The sequence below is a fragment of the Heptranchias perlo genome, chromosome 13, assembly GCF_035084215.1.
Source record: "Heptranchias perlo isolate sHepPer1 chromosome 13, sHepPer1.hap1, whole genome shotgun sequence".
Classification (NCBI taxonomy): Eukaryota; Metazoa; Chordata; class Chondrichthyes; order Hexanchiformes; family Hexanchidae; genus Heptranchias; species Heptranchias perlo.
This window is the reverse complement of record NC_090337.1, coordinates 10181981-10201674: the sequence shown is the minus strand read 5'-3', so window position 1 is coordinate 10201674 and position 19694 is coordinate 10181981.

The following is a 19694-nucleotide window of genomic DNA, read 5'->3' as shown; positions in this document are numbered from 1 at the left end:
ATAACACAGTATGAATGAAAACATTTCAAAAATGTATCAAGACTTTGTGAGCTTTCTGATCATTATCATACAAAAACACGTGGTTTCATCTTGTTTCCTCATCTACTGCAAACAATGCAGCCATGTAAAATTCATGGGATATTTGATAATTCATTAAATGGGGGAGGGTTTAAGCTAATTTGGCAGGGGGAGGGGAACCAGGACGTAGCAGCGGAGAAGAGAGACAAGGTGCATTGAAAACTAGGAGGGACAAACAACAACAGAATAAAGAATAGTGTAGAAAGAGCAGGAATTAGACGGAGGTAAAAACACAAAGCAGACGAGCATGATGTTGGAATGGTTGTGGTTTATTGCGAGGAATGTTACAAATAAGGTTGATGAGCTGCAGGCACAAGTTGCCACATGGGGTTATGATATAGTGGCTGTAATGGAGACCTGGCTTAAACATGGGCAGGAATGGGAGCTAAACATTCCTGGCTACAATGAATTCAGGAGGGATAGGGAAGGAAACAAGAAAGGAGGAGGGGGTAGCGTATTGATCAAGGATAATATTACAGTTCTACAGAGGGACGATATACTAGAGGGTTCAAGGACTGAATCTATTTGGTTAGAGTTAAGGAACAGAAAAAGAGCTGTTACTTTACTGAGTATTCATTATAGACCCTCAAATAGTGAGAAGGAGATAGAGGAGCAAATCTGTAGGCAAATTTCAGAGACATTTAAAAATATAAAACGGTAATAGTAGGGGACTTCAATTACCCTAATATAGACTAAGATTTTTGGACTCTAAGAGTATCAAGAGGATCGGGTGGGAAAGTGGAGTTGAGGTTGAAGATCAGCCATGATCTGATTGAATGGCGGAACAGGGTCGAGGGGGCGTATGGCCTACTCCTGCTCCTATTTCTTATGTTCTTATGTTAAAAAAAAGTGTAAAGGGCAAGGAGGGTGAAGAATTCCTAAAATATATACAGAAGAACTTTCTTAATCAGTGTGGCTATAAATTGGGCCACGTAGCGCCCATATTGTAGGTTCTACACGGCCTCCTAAGGATCTAAAATAGCGCCCGGAATGCGCGCGCACACTTCGAGCCTAAAAATTAGAGCCAGGACTTGCAGGAGTGAAGTTAGGAAACGCTTCTACACGCAAAGGGTGGTAGAAGTTTGGGACGGTCTACTGCAAATGGCAGTTGATGCTAGCTCAATTGTTAACTTTAAATCTGAGATTGATAAATTTTTGTTAACCAAAGGTATTAAGGGATTATGGGACTAAAGCTGGTATATGGAGTTATGTCACAGATTTTTCTTTTATTATGTAGTGCGTGGAGCAGTGGATGCAGTTAATGGTGCAAATGGTAGGAGACGCCACTTGACAGTTGACCTCACTCACCTTGACCACTCATGTCAAAGCATTGACCTTCTTCCTGCACGGCATCCATGTTCGTGGTGCTATGCCTGGCATTGACATCGTCCCCCGCTGCCTCCCACTGCCTCGGGAGCATATGTCTGGACGGCCTCTTGCTCCCTCTGCAGATATAGGATATCCCTCCTTCTGTCCACCTCTTGCTCCAAGGCCTCTCGTGCATCTTCAGAGAATCTTGGTGCATGCTCCCTTCATGCTCGCAGGTCAGGTACAAACTCAGATCAGCAGATTGGTGCGGTCTGGTGTGCAGATTGGAGGATGTGGGATTTAGTAGTGTGCAACCTTTATTCAATGTTTTAACATAACTCAACAGTTTGTAAACATAGGGACGGAACCTGTCTCTGTGTTTTATGTGTGCGATGTCTGATCTCCATTCAGACCCCGTGCGGACCCGTATCTTATATTTTGCAAATAAGAGGTGCAAGCTGCCTTTAAGAGGTGCAGGCTGCCTTTAAAGAGTGCAGGCTGCCTTTAAGTGGTCCTAGCCGCTTGTGATATCGGGAACCCCCTGCTGTTGAGCAGCCACTCAACAGCGCAGCTAGGCCTGGCTGCTCGCAGCAATCAGGTAAATCACCAGGCAGCACGAATGCTACATGCTGCCTACATCTCAATGTCTGGGCATGGGTTAATCACACATGTGACTCCCTCCGCCCAGTTTTGGGGGTTATTGAATTTAACCCCCCAAATTTCTAGCCCAATGAGAAGGAAACAGTACTGGATCTAGTTCTAAGGAATGAAGTAGGGCAAGAGGAGTGTGTTTCAGTAGGAGAACATCTGGGTAATAGTGATCATATTGAGACAGAAATTGCTTTAAAAATAACGGTCTCGCTCACCGTTGTTAGTGGCCAAATGAAAGAGCAAGTTCTGGCATTCGTACATGCGCAGACAAACGCAGAAATCTGGAACTTGCTCTTCCTGGTTCGTCGGCGATCTGACAGGTTCGCCTTAAAGAGATAACAACAGCTGTGATCAACATGATCAATGGACCAGCGACAACTTGCTCTTCTGCCTAGCTGGAAACTAACTAATATCGCCACAAAACAGGTTCACTTAAATATACCAGGCCTAAACTAAGTTTTAACAGTAATGACTGCCAAACAATTAAAAATTAACTTTTAAAAATGTGGAGTCTCATTACTCCTTATAAAGTTTTTGGTCATTAAATTTTTTTTTAAATTAAAAAGTTTTAAATATTTTTAAAATTTTTCCTTCTGTCTTTTTTATTTAATTTGATCATTTCTTACCCTCTCTTTTTTCACTGTCTATAACTGTTTTTACAAATGATTTTATTGTTGAAGCTTTCACTTCCTGGTTTTTAACGTTGCAACTTGTGTTTCAAGCGTTTTGACTCTTGGCGACTTTTCAAGGATGCTGCAATCTGATTGGTCAAGGGGAGAGATCGGCCCTCTCGCTTCTCCCGTGGGTCCTAGCTTCACTGGAGTTAACGCTGGGCTCTTCTCAGCTTCCTATTAGAGGGAGTGCCCGCAGTAAGTTAGTGCGTTCGTATAAATCTATGGAGCGCTCATTCGCCACTCAGAGCAATTTCTGGGCCGATATAATTAGGTATAAAGTTGTTATGGAAAGGGACAAAGAAAAGGAGGTTTATGACAAATGTCAGGTTCAGAATACAATAGAAAACCAGGCAGAATACAGAGAGTGCAGGGGGAAATTGAGAAAAGGATATAAGAAGGGCAAAGAGAGAGTATGAGAAAAGATTAGCGGGTAACATAAAGGGAACCCAAAAATATTTTATAAACATATAAAAAGTAAAAGGAATGGTGAGGCTGTCTTCACAAAGGCAGAGGATGAAGTTAATGTCGCAGTGGAGGAGGAGGGAGTAGAGATAATGGCTAGGATAAAAATAGATAGAAAGGATGTGCTAAATAGATTGGCATCACTCAAAGTTAACAAGTCCCTCAGTCCAGATGGGAGGCATCATAGGTTGCTGAGGGAAGATAAGATGGAGATAGCAGAAGCTGTGACCACAATCTTTCAATCCTCCTTGGATATGGGAGTGGTGCCAGAAGACTGGAGGACTGTAAGTGTTACACCTCTATTCAAAAAAGGGGAGAGTGATAAACCCGGTAATTACAGGCCAGTCAGTCTAACATCAGTGGTGGGAAAACTACTAGAGACCATTGTCAAGGACAAAATTAATTCTCACTTGGAGAAGCATGGGTTAATAAGGGACAGCCAGCACTGATTTGTTAAAGGCAAATCGTGGCTGACTAATCTAATTGAGTTCTTTGATGAAGTAACGGAGAGGGTTGATGAAGGTAGTGCAGTAGATGTTGTATGTATGGATTTTCAAAAGGCATTTGATAAGTTACCACATAACAGACTTATTTGGTAAATAGAAGCACATGGGAGTGGGGTCTGCCATGGATCAATATTAGGACTGTTGCTTTTCTTGTTATATATAAGTGATCTGGACTTGGGTATAGGGAGTGCAATTTCAAAGTTTGTGGATGATACAAAATTTAGCAACATAGTAAATATTGAGCAGGATAGTAGCAAAATTCAGGAGGACATAGACAGACTGGTGAAATGGGCAGACACATGGCAGTTGCGATTTAATGCGGAAGTGTGAAGTGATGCACTTTGGAAGGAACCACATGGAGATGCAGTATAATATCAATGGTAATATTTTGAATGGGGTGCAAGAGCAGACGGACCTGGGGGTGCATATTCACAAATCTTTGAAGGTGGCAGGGCAAGTTGATAAGGCGGTTAAGAAAGCATATGGGACACTTGGCTTTTTAAATAGGGGCATTGAATACAAAAACAAGGAAGTCATGCTAAACCTTTACAAATTACTGGTTAGACCTCAGCTGCAGTATTGTGTACAATTCTGGGCACCACACTTTAGGAAGGATGTCAAGGCCTTGGAGAGGGTACAGATAGTTTTGATAGTGCAAGTAGGGAGGAACTGTTTCCTCTGACAAGTGGGTCAGCAACCAAAGGTCATAGATTTAAAATAATTGGCAAAGAAACTAGAGGGGAAATGAGGAGAAACTTTTTCACACAGAGGATTGTTAAGATCTAGAACACACTACCTGAAAGGGTGATGGAAACAGATACCATAGGAACTTTCAAAAGGCAATTGGACATGTACTTGAAGAGGACTAATTTGCAGGGCTATGGGGAAAAAGCTGGGGTGTGGGACTAAATTGGACAGATCTTTAAAAGAGCTGGCACAGGCACAGGGGCTGAATGGCCTCCTTCATTGCTGTAAGATTCTATAATTCTATGATTAGCATTCCCAGATTGTTCTCCTTAGAGCAGAGAAGGTTAATGGGAGATTTAATAGAGGTGTTCAAAATTTTGTGGAGTTTTGATTGAGTAAATAAGGAGAAATTATTTCCACTGGTGGGTGGGTCAGTAACCAGAGGACACAGATTTTAAGATAATTGGCAAAAGAACCAGAGGGGAGATGAGGAGACAAAAATGTTTACACAGTGAGTTGTTATGATCTGGAATGCATTGCCTGAAAGGGTGGTGGAAGCAGATTCAACAACTGTGGGGGTGGGGGGGCTCCGAAAATCGCAGAAATCCCATTCGGGTTCAGAAGCCGGCTCCAACCCGCCGACTTCCGAGTTTCCTAGGGACCCATCTGTGTGCGTGCAGGCGACCCGAAAACTGATGTCCCGTTGGCAATTAAAGCTGGCGGGATGACAGTTAAAGAGCCAAATTTACCTCATTGAGGCATTTAAGGCACTTTACCTGTGACAGATGAAGTATTTGTAACGATTTTTAATTTACCTGGGCAGCTTGCCCACTGCTTCTGATTCGCGCCTGGTGAAACCAGGCATGAAGGGCCGGATCAGGGAACAAGAAACTAAATAAACTAAATAAGAAACCATAGATGGAAGTGAAAACACAAAATGAACCTACCTTTGCACCCTGCTCCGATGTCCAATGTCTCCCTCTCCAATGTCTCCCTCTTCACCCCCCCCTGATGTCCCCCCGATGTCCCCCTCTTCACCTCCCCTGATGTCCCCCTCTTCACCTCCCCTGATGTCCCACTCTTCACCCCCCTGATGGTCCCCGATGTCTCACTCTTCAGTCCCCCAATCCCCCCCTCTTCACCCCCCCGATATCCCCCCAAAGTCTCAGTCTTCACCTCCCGATGTCCCCCTCTTCACCCCCCCCCGATGTCCTCCTGATGTCCCACCCTTCACCTCCCAATGTCCTTCCGATTTTCCCCTTCCCCGATCTTCCCCCTCGCCCCTGATCTTCCCCTCTCCCCCCAATCTCCCCCTCTCCCCCTCCCAATCTTCCCCTCTACCTCTCGATCTTCCCCTCTCCCCCCCACCCACATCTTCCAGTCCAGCGCCAGATCTTCCACCCTTCCCCCCGCCCTTCCGTTCCAGCACCGGATGACGTCTCGTGCTCTCACTCTCTTTCTCTCCCCCCCCCCTCACGTTGCAGCTCCTGATAGCTGCCGGGCACGAAACCCAGAGAGGACATGAATCATCGGCAATCAACACGCGATCGCATCGGAAACGGTGAGTTTGGTTCATGAGGGTTTGCCATGCGCGCCTTCACCCCCTCCCCTGCTGCCAACCCACCACCATTGTAAAATCGAGCCCTAAGTTTCAAAAAGGAATCGGATAAATACTTGAAAAGGAAAACTTTGCAGGGGTAAGGGGAAAGAGCTGGTGAGTGGGACAAATTGGATAGCTCCTTCAAAGAGCCGGCACAGAAATGATGGGCCAAATGGCCTCCTTCTGTGTTGTACGATTCTAGGGTGTCAGGACAGGGTGACCTCAGCACTAGAAAAACCACCACCCAGCAAGGTACAGATAGTTTGTGCCTACAGCCCAGTATGTTCAGCAAAAGTTTCTTACCTTTTCACTTTCACTTTTGATGCTTGATTTTGGTACGGTGTACATGTATGTACATGAATATACATGCACCATCATGCCAATGTAGACACATGCCCTGAGGCCTGAACACAGCTTTTTGGAATGGCTGAAAAATTCAAGAAATCTGAGTGCCGGTATAACTCCGATATATGCCACAGCTCTGCATTCGAAGGTGAACTATTTCCAGGCTGGCATGTCCAGTATAACTCCCTAATTTCCTTCAGTCCTTCTCTAATGCACATTATTTGTTTCCCAAAAGGATGGGCACGACACTAGGAGCTTCTGTCTATGATGCCCCTGAATCTGCTTCTGATGCCCATCTTCTGTTATCCTTGTCCATATAACTGAGGCCAACTAAACAACATTACCTCGTGTAAGAATATTGGAAATAGGGAAGAATTGACATCTTTTTTCTTAAATGCTACTAACCATCATGGTCTGCAGGCTGTGCTGCATCTTTTGCCGAGTCTGTGGCTTATTTTGCTGAATTGTAAACTGTTAACCCTTGATTGGTGACTGACTCTTGTCACCCTCCTTGCTAGACAAGGCAGCTATGTGATAAAAGAGGAACAATGACCCAAAAAAGCAGAACAATAATCCAAAGATAGCAATAGGACCAGGACCATAGCTAGATAGCTAGACAGTATGGTCACGCAAGCTGGCCACCTTGAAAAACTATCTTAGGATCCTGTGGTTAAAGCAGTAATGTTAAAACAAGCTGACCATCTTGAATTCTTTGAAAAACATCTTTGTTAATCTATAAGGGTGTTATGAGTGTTGTTCCATATATGGTGTGAGGTTCCTGCCAGGGGGGACATAAGCTTTTGAGCTTAGGGCAGAGGAATCAGCAAAGACAATCCAAATGTTGAAAGAACACTTAGCTGTCTCAAGACAACACCGCAGTAAGAAGAACACCTGACTATCAGAAGATTATCTCACTGTGGGAAAGCTTTAAATAACCACTTAATTACGACCCCTGCCTAGAGATCAAATGGCGTAGTATTGTTTAGATCTTTGTTGCCTAAATATTTGATACCTTTACATGTTTGATTTGACTATTAATAAATGAGACATTGATTACCAATTGGGTGTCACTCCAAATCTGTTACACTTCATCATTTGGCAAGGTTAAAGCAGCTTCTTTGGAAACCAAGAGCCTCCCCGGTCCTGCACAGACATGTAGACACTGCTTCACGCAATCCTTTTTTTTAATTGCTTGATGAATTAAACTGAGGTGGAATCTAGGGATAAAGACTGGTGTTACTGAAATCTGAAAGAGCGACTGTTTAAGGTGGTGGGTGAGCTGCCGATCAAGCGGACTGCTCTGTCCTGGATGACGTTGAGCATCTTGAGCGTCGTTGCAGCTGCCCCCATCCAGGCAAGCGGAGAGTGTCCCATCACACTCCTGACTTGTGCCTTGAAGCACATTTACAAAAGGGCAAAAGAATGATTAAATCCAGAGAGGAACCCCATAGGTGAGTACCTACCACCGATCATCCTTATCCACAAGGTTACCTAATCTTTTAAATGTTTACACTTTGTGGAAACAATAGTTTCCTTTTGTTTGTGATGTCTGCAGTGAGTTTGATACAAATCCCATTGAAATTTAGTAAGTGAGATCTGTTGAGACAGGTCTAATTCAAGACCATTTCATTATTTTGGCACATTGTTAATCGTTAGCTGCATCATCTTGTTCGCTCTGCAAGAAAGTCTGAGTCACTTCTTAGTGACCCTTATGTTCTAACTAAGAAACATGCTGGATTTGTCAAGCTATGTTTCTTGGGTAGCCAAAAGCGTTTCTTGACACTTTGGCAACTGGATGCTTTGTTTCAACAGTGGTTTCAATTTTTCATTCGTAACGACCAAAGGCTCAGAACCTCTCTTATATAAATCACATTGCTACAAGAAGTTATCATTAACATTCTTTTGTTTCTGTCAAATAATTTGTGAAATATATTTTTGTTTAGACTGTGAGTGCTGACTACATTGTGAGGACAAATTGGTTGGAAGGGGTTGAAAGTGCAAGAGAACTGGATTAATGTTTACAATGATGTCATTATTAGCACAAGTTGTTTAAACTTCAACTGCACAGACTAGTTGAACTGGTTCCTCTCATGATAATGATGATGACTTATGTTGCTGCTTCATGCATCTTGGTGACTTCTTCATTCCACCAAGACAGCCAGTCTTCTTGACACAATCTTTTTAACAACTTTGAGAGGGAATGTGCAGACCTCATTCAATTGAAGATGGGCCATGTCAACATCTGCTTGATGATGTTTTGAAAGACTATAGTTATATGGCATTGAAGTCAGCAGGAGAATAGACAGATAGGGAAGCTATAGTGAGTCTCATAAATTACACAGTAGAGATTTCAGCGATGGCGAATGCTGCTCTCACCTCCAATGCTACCAGCAATTTTCAATCCCTGCCGATGGCAGCTATGAGCACCAGTCAGTCAGCCATGTCGAAAGCTATTCCTCATCCCAGTGCAGCATTGTTCAGCTGGACAACTTGTTACATCAGCTTCCAAATAATACCTCAATAGCAGCAGCGAACCAAAGAGGCATTCCCTGCCACTGATGTCTTCCTCGTTGTCCTGGCCTACTGACCAGTTCCTTATATCCACCCATGCAATTGTCAACACCAAATGCTCCCACTTACTAAAAGCACGGAGAAAGAAGAAAGAACAAACTTGCATTTACATAGAACCTTTCACGTCCTCAGGATGCTCCGAAGCACTTCACAGCCAATGGTTTTGAAGTGTAGTCACTGTTATGTAGACATAAACAGGAATATCATTATCGATGTGTAGGAAGTCATGATTCATTAATGACTATAAATTCTCATCCAGATACCGTCAGGAAGAAAAAAAATAATGAATTAAGACACTGTTAACTGATTTTTCACTAGGTGGCTGAAAAGTGCCAATAGCTACTGTTGGGGGGTGGTGTTACATCTTCAGTGACAGTGGCAGGACACTACTGGGGAGATCAAACGCGGATTAGGTGATTACTTTGCCAAACACCTCCATCCTATCTGCAAGTGCGATCCCAAGTTTCCAGTTACTTGCTTCTTAAATTCTCCGCCCCAATTCCACTCTGATCTCCTTGCCTTTGGGCTTCTACGCTGATCCAGTGGAGCTCAATGCAAGCTCGAGGAACCGTACCTCGTCTTTCCACCAGGTGCTTTCCAGCCCTCTGGCCTCAATATTTACTCTGATATGCATAAACCTATAAAAGAGAAGTGTATTTAAGCTAAATCAATCCTAACCATTAAGTAAATCAACACCAACAAGAAAGATTGAGTTCTCAGTTCCTGATGGAAACAAGATTAATATGTTTTATCATGCCACTAAGTAAAGCCCTCCTTCCATCTGTTAAAGCATGCGAGGATTGTTAACTCTTTTGACACCATTACTACGCGTATAGACAGGTTTATTGCTGGTTGGTTTTACACTGTAAGTAGTTAACCCTTTCTGGTCAAACAGTGCACATACTGGTGAACAGCTCATAGCTAATTATTTACAACTAAATATTCAGCTTTTATTTGTTTATATATACGCTTTTGATTCCCCCATAATTGGTTCACTAATGTCTTTCATGGAAAGGAACTTTCCATCTCTACCTGGTCTGGCCTGCATGTGTCTCTAGTCCACATTATGCCGTTGAGTCTTAATGGCCTATTGGGTCATTCAATTGTCAGAGTGACGAGGGATTATCCACATCCTGTTAAAAAAAGAACAATGTTGATAAAACCAAAGCTATCCTTTTGGTTCCCACCAGCACCAGCCTGAACAGGCTGGGGCTCTTTTCTGTAGAAAAGAGAAGGCTGAGGGGTGACCTGATAGAGGTCTTTAAAATAACGAAAGGGTTTGATAGGGTAGAGAAGATGTTTCCACGTGTGGGGGAGTCCAGAACTAGAGGTCATAAATATAAGATAGTTGCTAATAAATCCAATAGGGAATTCAGGAGAAACTTCTTTACTCAAAGAATGGTGAGAATGTGGAACTCGCTACCACAAGGAGTAGTTGAGGCATTTAGCATAGATATATTTAAGGGGAAGCTCGATCAGCTCACGAGGGAGAAAGGAATACAAGGATATGCTGATAGGGTTGGATGAAGAGGGGTAGGAGGAGTCTCGTGTGGAGCATAAATGCCAGCATAGACCAGTTGGGCCGAATAGCTTGTTTCTGTGCTGTAGTTTTGATGTAACACTTACTTGTCATTGGTTCCAGCTCAATCTGCCCACTCAGGCTGGACCAGATGGTGGGGAACCTCACCGTTCTGCTCAGCCTTGAGCTGACCTTCTTCTCCCACAACTGGTCTGCTGCCAAGGCAACATTGGTGCCCGCCTCAGGCAAATGGCTGAAAATGGCTGTTTACACCATCTTCCTGGCGATTCCGCTGGTCTCCTGTTTCCACATAGAATCATAGAATCATAGAAGTTACAACATGGAAACAGGCCCTTCGGCCCAACATGTCCATGTCGCCCAGTTTATACCACTAAGCTAGTCCCAATTGCCTGCACTTGGCCCATATCCCTCTATACCCATCTTACCCATGTAACTGTCCAAATGCTTTTTAAAAGACAAAATTGTACCCGCCTCTACTACTGCCTCTGGCAGCTCGTTCCAGACACTCACCACCCTTTGAGTGAAAAAATTGCCCCTCTGGACCCTTTTGTATCTCTCCCCTCTCACCTTAAATCTATGTCCCCTCGTTATAGACTCCCCTACCTTTGGGAAAAGATTTTGACTATCGACCTTATCTATGCCCCTCATTATTTTATAGACTTCTATAAGATCACCCCTTAACCTCCTACTCTCCAGGGAAAAAAGTCCCAGTCTGTCTAACCTCTCCCTGTAAGTCAAACCATCAAGTCCCGGTAGCATCCTAGTAAATCTTTTCTGCACTCTTTCTAGTTTAATAATATCCTTTCTATAATAGGGTGACCAGAACTGTACACAGTACTCCAAGTGTGGCCTCACCAATGCCCTGTACAACTTCAACAAGACATCCCAACTCCTGCATTCAATGTTGTGACCAATGAAACCAAGCATGCCGAATGCCTTCTTCACCACCCTATCCACCTGTGACTCCACTTTCAAGGAGCTATGAATCTGTACTCCTAGATCTCTTTGTTCTATAACTCTCCCCAACGCCCTACCATTAACGGAGTAGGTCCTGGCCCGATTCGATCTACCAAAATGCATCACCTCACATTTATCTAAATTAAACTCCATCTGCCATTCATCGGCCCACTGGCCCAATTGATCAAGATCCCGTTGCAATCCCAGATAACCTTCTTCACTGTCCACAATGCCACCAATCTCCTACCTGAATGATCCTGGGACAACGGTAGAACCCTTGAGGTATTTCAAGGCCAGTAAATGAATCCATTTTTTGTTGACCTCTGTCATGACCAAACCCTGGAATTTTGTCCAAATCTGATATGTCCATGACATGGTACTGTTAGAGCTCCAGATCGAGAGAAGAATCCATTTTACATTCGTTCTATAGTTTAAAAACTTAGAATCAGGAAACTGCAAAAGCAGCTGGCAATAGCTCTAATCTAACATTTAAATTCTTTTCATTACTCCAAACTCAGTTCTCCTTTTTCATCTTCCTAACCCTAAACACTGATGTTTTCTGTGCACTTTCAGTGCTCTAAGACGTCAGAATAGACATAAATGTTTAGCAGGCTTGAGTCACCATGATAGAGACAGTGTTTGACTGACAATATGTGTGCAAAGGGTTACGTAATGCAGATGGCCATGGATTAGTGCAGCTGGAATCGATATAAATGAGGTGAAATCGTAGCCATAAGTTAGAAGAAATCAAAAAGACGAATGTGTTCTTAACTGGCTGGAAAGTGCTGTTCTTCTACAGCGAAATCTTATGTAGTCACAATGTTGTCTGTGAGTATATTGGTTCATTTAACCCTTAATAAACCTTCAAGTGTTTGACTCCGTGTTTCGAACCCATATTTGGCACATAGACAGGACCGGAGCCTTTGTCTATATATTATTACACAAGTACATCCTTAGAGCAGAGAAGGTTAAGGGGACACCTAATGGAGGTATTCAAAATTATGAGGGGTTTGATAGAGCAGGTAGGGAGAAATTGTTTCCTCTGGCAAGTGGGTCGGTAACCAGAGACCAGGGGCTCAATTTTAAAAGGGTGGCGGGATGGCAGCGGGGGGGTCAACGGGCGCGCGGCAAACCCGAATAACAAAAACTTATCTTTCCCCACGCGATCGCGACTTAATTGATGGCCACTAATCTTGTTTCCGGGTTTGCCGTCCGAAAGCTGCGCAGTGGGCGGACTGTCAGCTGGAGCGGTCTGGATTTAAAGGGCCATTGCTCCAATGGATTTTGATGGAGCGAAGAACAAGAAGACCCAATGGAGCAGCACAAGGGCAAGGCTGCTCCAAGATTCAGCGATGTCTCACTTCAGCTGTTACTGGCCGGGGTGAGGAGGAGGAGGGCACTATTTTAGTCGGCTGACAGGAGGAAGCGCCCTGCCTCTGCCAACAAGGTGACAGAGGAGGTCACCAGCAGCAGCAACATCTCCTGCATCTGGGTCCAGTGCAGGAAGCGTTTCAATGACCTAACTAGGTCAGCAAAAGTGAGTACACTTACTGATTCTCCTACATTCCGTGGTGTTCATCACCGCATCTCCCCCAATTCATTCTGCATTGCCAAGACTATTCCATCACATCACTCCTCACACCCAGTTAAGGCTCATCCTCACCTTACCTTCACTTCCTAAGCACTTCCTCACCTCCCCATTGTGAACCCACTACTACCACTCACCCCAATCCTGATCCAATGTGACGTCTCTGTCTGATTTTCACCCTCTGTTGCATCCCTTTCACGGTCAGCCTCACCCAAAGCAATGCATTCATCGGTTGGCCACTTCACCATCACTCACTCACACGTCTGTACTTTCTCCCCTTCTAGGAGAAGGGAGCGCAAAATGCACACGAGAGGGTGAGGACTGGAGGGGGGGTCTCCACAAATAGTGGTCCTCACAGACACGGAGCAGGAGGCGCTGGAGATCAGCCATGCCCTTGAGTGCCTGTCCGTTGGGGACGCCGAGACTGGCATCCCACAAACATCTGGTGAGACAACTTTAGCATTCATCACACACAACATGAATTGATGTTAACAATGATTGTCATGTTGAACACCTCAGTAAGCTCATCTGTGATGATGCTTACTATTGCCTTCTGTTCACTTACAGGCCCTTCAACGACTGCAGTGACGGCAGAGGGCGATTCCTCAGAGGAGCTCCCGGCCTCTGAGGGTGCACCGTCACATCTTAGTGAGCCATCCACCAGCACAGATACTCACACCTCGGTGGGCCCTAGTAGTCAGCTAGTTGGGTTGGCACCTGGTGAGTCTCCACACACGAGTGAGCACAAGCAGACACTGGTGGCAGGGGCAGCTGTGGAGAGTCTGCATCGGTGGGCGCATTCCTCTCCAGGCTCTGCTCAGCTGGAGGCAGATGCTGAATTCCGGGGCCATCCTTTAAAAGAAGAATGATCGAGGGACAGCAGCGCATTTGCGAGGTACTGGAAGGGGTGCCACGCACACCCTCCACAATAGCGCAGAGGATGGAGGAGTCCAACTCTTGCATGAGTGGAATGGTGGCACAGGTACGTGAGGGAATCTCTGAGATAGTGTCACAGGGACGTGAGGAACTGTCTGAAATAGTGTCGCATGTAAACATTGAAACATAGAAAATAAGAGCAGGAGTAGGCCATTCGGCCCTTCGAGCCTGCTCTGCCATTCAATATGATCATGGCTGATCCTCTTTTTCAATACCATATTCCCACTCACTCTCCATACCCCTTGATGCCTTTTGTGTCTAGAAATCTATCTACCTCCTTCTTAAATATATTCAGTGACTTGGCCTCCAAAGCCTTCTGTGGTAGAGAATTCCACAAGTTCACCACCCTCTGAGTGAAGAAATTTCTCCTCATCTCAGTCCTAAATGCCCTACCCCTGAGACTGTGACCCCTCGTTCTAGAATCCCCAGCCAGGGGAAAAATCCTCCCTGCATCCAGTCTGTCTAGCCCTGTCAGAATTTTATATGTTTCAATGAGATCCCCTCTCATTCTTCTAAACTCTAGTGAATACAGACTGAGTTGACCCAATCTCTCCTCATACGACAGTCCTGCCATCCCAGGAATCAGTCTGGTGAAACTTCGCTGAATTCCCTCTATGGCAAGTAAATCCTTTCGTAGGTAAGGAGACCAAAACTGCACACAATACTCCAGGTGTGGTCTCACCAAGGCCTTGTATTACTGCAGTAAGACATCCTTGCTCCTGTACTCAAATTCTCTTGTAATGAAGGCCAACTTACCATTTGCCTTCCTAACTGCTTGCTGCACCTGCATGTTTGCTTTCAGTGACTGGTATACAAGGACACCCAGGTCCCTTTGTACATCAACATTTCCCAATCTATCACCATTTAAATAATACTCTGCCTTTCTGTTTTTCCTTCCGAAGTGGATAACTTTACATTTATCCACGTTATACTGTATCTGCCATGTATTTGCCCACTCACTCAACTTGTCTAAATCATCTTGAAGCCTCTTTGCATCCTCCTCACAACTCACAATCCCACCTAGTTTTGTGTCGTCAGAAAACTTGGAAATATTACATTTGGTTCCCTCATCCAAATCATTGATATCTATGGTGAATAGCTGAGGCCCAAGCACTGATCCCTGCGGTACCCCATTAGTCACCGCCTGCCACCCCGAAAAAGACCCATTTATTCCTACTCTCTGTTTCCTGTCTGTTAACCAATTTTCAATCCATGCCAGTATATTACCCCCAATCCCATGAGCTTTAATTTTGTACACTAACCTCTTATGTGGGACTTTATCAAAGGCCTTCTGAAAATCCAAATAAACCACATCCACTGGTTCTCCCTTATCTATTCTACCAGTTACATCCTCAAAAAACTCCAGTAGGTTTGTCAAACATGATGTCCCTTTCATAAATCCATGTTGACTTTGTCTAATCCCGTTGATATTTTCTAAGTGTCCTGTTACCACATCCTTTATAGTAGAGTCTAGCATTTTCCCTACTATTGATGTTAGGCTAACCGGTCTGTAGTTCCCTGTTTTCTCTCTCCCTCTTTTTTTAAATAGTGGGGTTACATTTGCCACCCTCCAATCTGCAGGAACTTTTCCATAATCTATAGAATTTTGGAAGATGACAACTAATGCATCCACTATTTCCATGGCTACCTCTTCTAGTACTCTGGGATGCAGATTATCAGGCCCTGGGGATTTATCGGCTTTCAGTCCCATTAATTTCTCCAGCACTATTTTTTTACTAATATTAATTTCCTTTAATTCCTCCTTCTCGCTAGTCCCTTGGTTTCCTAGCATTTCTGGGAAGTTATTTGTGTCCTCTTCCGTGAAGACAGAACCAAAGTATTTGTTTAATTGCTCTGCCATTTCCTTGTTCCTCATTTTAAATTCTCCCATTTCTGACTGTAAGGGACCTACATTTGTCTTCACTAATCTTTTTCTTTTTACATACTTGTAGAAGCTTTTACAGTCTTCTTTTATGTTCCTTGCAAGTTTACTCTCATACTCTATTTTTCCCCTCTTAATCAATCTCTTGGTCCATTTTTGCTGAATTATAAACTGCTCCTAATCCTCAGGCTTGCTACTTTTTCTGGCAACTTTATATGACTCTTCTTTGGATCTAATACTATCCTTAATTTCTTTATTAGCCATGGTTGGACCACTTTTCCTTTTGTGTTTTTTGCACCAGAAAGGAATGTATAACTGTTGCAATTCATGCATTCGTTCCTTAAATGTTACCCATTGTCTATCCACCGTCATGCCTTTTAATGAAGCTTCCCAATCTATCATAGTCAACTCACTCCGCATACCTTCATAGTTTCCTTTGTTTAGATTTAGGACCCTAGTTTCAGATTGGACAACTTCACTTTCCATCTTAATGAAGAATTCTATCATGTTATGGTCACTCTTCCCTAAAGGACCCCGCACAACAAGATTATTAATTAACCCCCTTCTCATTGCACAATACCCAATCTAGGATAGCCTGTTCCCTGGTTGGCTCCTCAACATACTGGTCTAAAAAACCATCTCGTACACACTCCAGGAGTTCATCCTCTACAGTATTATTGCCAATTTGGTTTGGCCAGACTATATGTCCATTAAAGTTACCCATGATTACTGTAGTACCCTTGTTACAAGCATCTCTAATTTCCTGTTCGATGCCGTCCCCTACATTATCACTACTGTTTGGAGGCCTATAGACAACTCCCACCAATGTTTTCTGCCCCTTGGTGCTTCTTAACTCCACCCAGACTGATTCTACATCTTGATTTTCTGAGCTGATATCCTTTCTGACTATTGCTCTGATTTCATCCTTTACTAACAAAGCCACCCCACCTACTTTTCCTTTTTGCCTGTCCTTCCTAAATATCGAATACCCTTGGATATTCAGCTCCCAGCCTTGGTCACCCTGCAGCCATGTCTCCGTAATCGCAATATTATTGTATCTGTTTACATCTATTTGCGCTGTTAATTTGTCTACCTTATTACGAATGCTTTGTGCATTGTCTGAGATAGTGTCGCAGGTAACTGCTGAAATGTCTGAGATAGTGTCGCAGACAAGTGTGGGAATGTCTGCGATGGAGAGAAGGCTAGCTTCCGTTGAGCTTCAAGCATGGCTCACAAAAGGGTCCATTCAGGCCCTGACAACGGCCATTCGGATTCAGGGTGAACAACATTCTGCTGCCTTAAACAGGCTGACAGATACTTTCAAAGTGGCCTTACAAGGAATCACATGTGTCCTCCAAACTGTTGTCCAGCAGGGTGGTAGGAATAATGTGGACCAGGCCCAGGAGAGGGATGATAACGAAAGGGGACATGGAAGTGGGGACATCACTCAGAGCGGTCCCATTTTTTAACTGTTGCCCCCGTCCCCCCAGCCAGTACCCGCAATGCTGCTTCCTCTCCAGGTGGCTGAATGTGCCCCTGCACAGGTGCAGGTGGAGCAGTCTTTGGAGGGGCCCTCACCGGCTCCAAAACCCAGAGGGTGTAGACCGAAAGCATTTAAGCAGTCCGACCATGGAGATGAGTAACTTGCCATTACCTCTGCTGCAGCCACTGGGGGATGAGGTAGGAAGAGAAAGGCTAAAGTTTTGTAATCGCCAAGGGGATGCACAAGGGTGTCTGGCAGACTGTCATGTTTTTTCATTGATATTTGGTTTCTGTTAAAGTCACATTAAACGTTATCATTCTCACCACGACTGCCACGTCTTGCCCATTCTTGATTCGCTTTTTGTGATAGCGCTCTTTAATGTGCTTTACCATGAACGGCGACACTTGATGCCACCCAGTGGGTCACTTTACAGTGGGTGTATGTGTAGTTGCTGCCCTGTGCTGTGGAGCTCCAAGTGGCGGAAGTGCACGCTGTGCCTGGCGAGGATGGCGATGTTGCTCGTCCTCGGATGTACTGGTGAATGCAGCCCCCCCCACCCATCCTGATGGTGTCAGTTTGAGGGGGTCCGAAAAGTTGGTAAATATGTGTGAACAGAACAATTCTGAGTGTGTGAACCAAGAATTTTCAGTTTAAACACAAAGATCTCCCAGCCAAAAGTTAGTCTGGGAGAACTGAGTGCCCTTCTGCAATAACTGACCTTTTATCTCCATCTATCAAGCCGGCTGAAACACGACTCCTTCACCATGGCGTGTGTCACGCAGCAGGGGAAGCATTGAAATTGCTTGCCAGCATAATTAATTTTACATGTATTCATTTTTAAATCGCTTCGAGTAGCTCAATTGGTGGTTTAAATATCGTCGGCAGGACTTCCGGGGTTCGGGAATGGCGCGCGCGCCCGGATGACTCTGGGTCGTGCACGTTCTTCAGCGTGTTGGAGCCGGGATTCTTGCCCACTCCGGAAGATGCCGATTTTCTTTGCCCCTCCCCCCTCCGCCCCCAACGCACCCGGACTTCTGTTCTAAAATTGAGCCCCATAGATTTAAAATAATCGGCAAAAGAACTAGAGGAGAATTGTTTTCACACTGAGGGTTGTTAAGATCTGGAAAGCACTACCTGAAAGGGTGGTGGAAACAGATTCCATTGGAACTTTCAAAAGGCAATTGGACATGTACTTGACGAGGACTAATTTGCAGGGTTATGGGGAAAAAGCTGGGGAGTGGGACTAAATTGGACAGCTCTTTCAAAGAGCCGGCACAGGCACGCGGGCCGAATGGTCTCTTTCTGTGCTGTAAGATTCTATGATTCTATGATACTATACATTTCCGACAGACCCAGAGGGGGTTAAATTGGTTAACCCCTGAAAACAGGCGCTGGGATTGCGGTGCACGATTAACCTGCGCCCTTTGGTTGCGATGCAGGCAGTACGTAACATTCGTGCTGCCTGATGATTTCAACGATTGCTGCGTGCAGCCAGAGCTACCTACGCTGTTGAATAGCTGCATGCACCAGCAGGGGCCACCGATATTGGGAGTGGCTAGCGCTACTTAAAGGCAACCTGCATTTCTTAAAAGGGAGGTGCACTGTGGCTGCAGGAAGAGCTGGATTTTGTTTGGCAACTAATTCTGTGCTACAGGATAGTGAGGAATGGCTGCACCTGCGAGAGAGCGTGCACCAAGGTTCTTGGACGGTGCACTAAAGGCCTTGGTGGAAGAGGTGGAGGCATGGAGGGGCATCCTATATCCACAGGAGGGCAGGAGGCCCTCCAGACAGATGCTGAAGAGGCAGTGGGAGGAAGTCGCGCATGAGGTAAATGCCAGGAGCATCGTACCACCCACGTGGATGCAGTGCAGGAAGGAGTTCAATGATTTGACATGAGTGGTCAAGGTGAGTGAGTTCAACTGTCAAGAAGCATATCCTACCAACTGCACCACTAGCCTCATCCAACACTCCAAGCACTACACGTGCTGCAGATCATCTGAACACACACATCTTACTTTCTCCTCTCCCTTCACCACAACTCAACCCGTGTCCCTTTGTCATTTCAGCTATCCAAGAACTGGAACCAGCATAATCCGAGGAGGCAGAGGAAGATGACAGTGATGATGCAGACACACCCTCACTCGATCTTACACTCGCAGCCACCAGCTCAGATAGTGACACTGCGCGTAGTTTACAGGCTAGGTTAGAGGAGGGATCTGCACGTGGTGAGACACTGGGTACAAGTGTGCAGGAGCTGGGATGGGGGGAACAGATACCACAGGTGCCAGCTCGCGGAGGGCGAGATCGCACACTAGTTCTGCTACAGAGGAGTCAGATGATGACTTCGATGGGCCAGGCTACAGAAGAAAGTTGAAGGGCGTACACAGCCAAATGCTTGGTGAACTGGAAAGCCCGCCAGAAAGCCT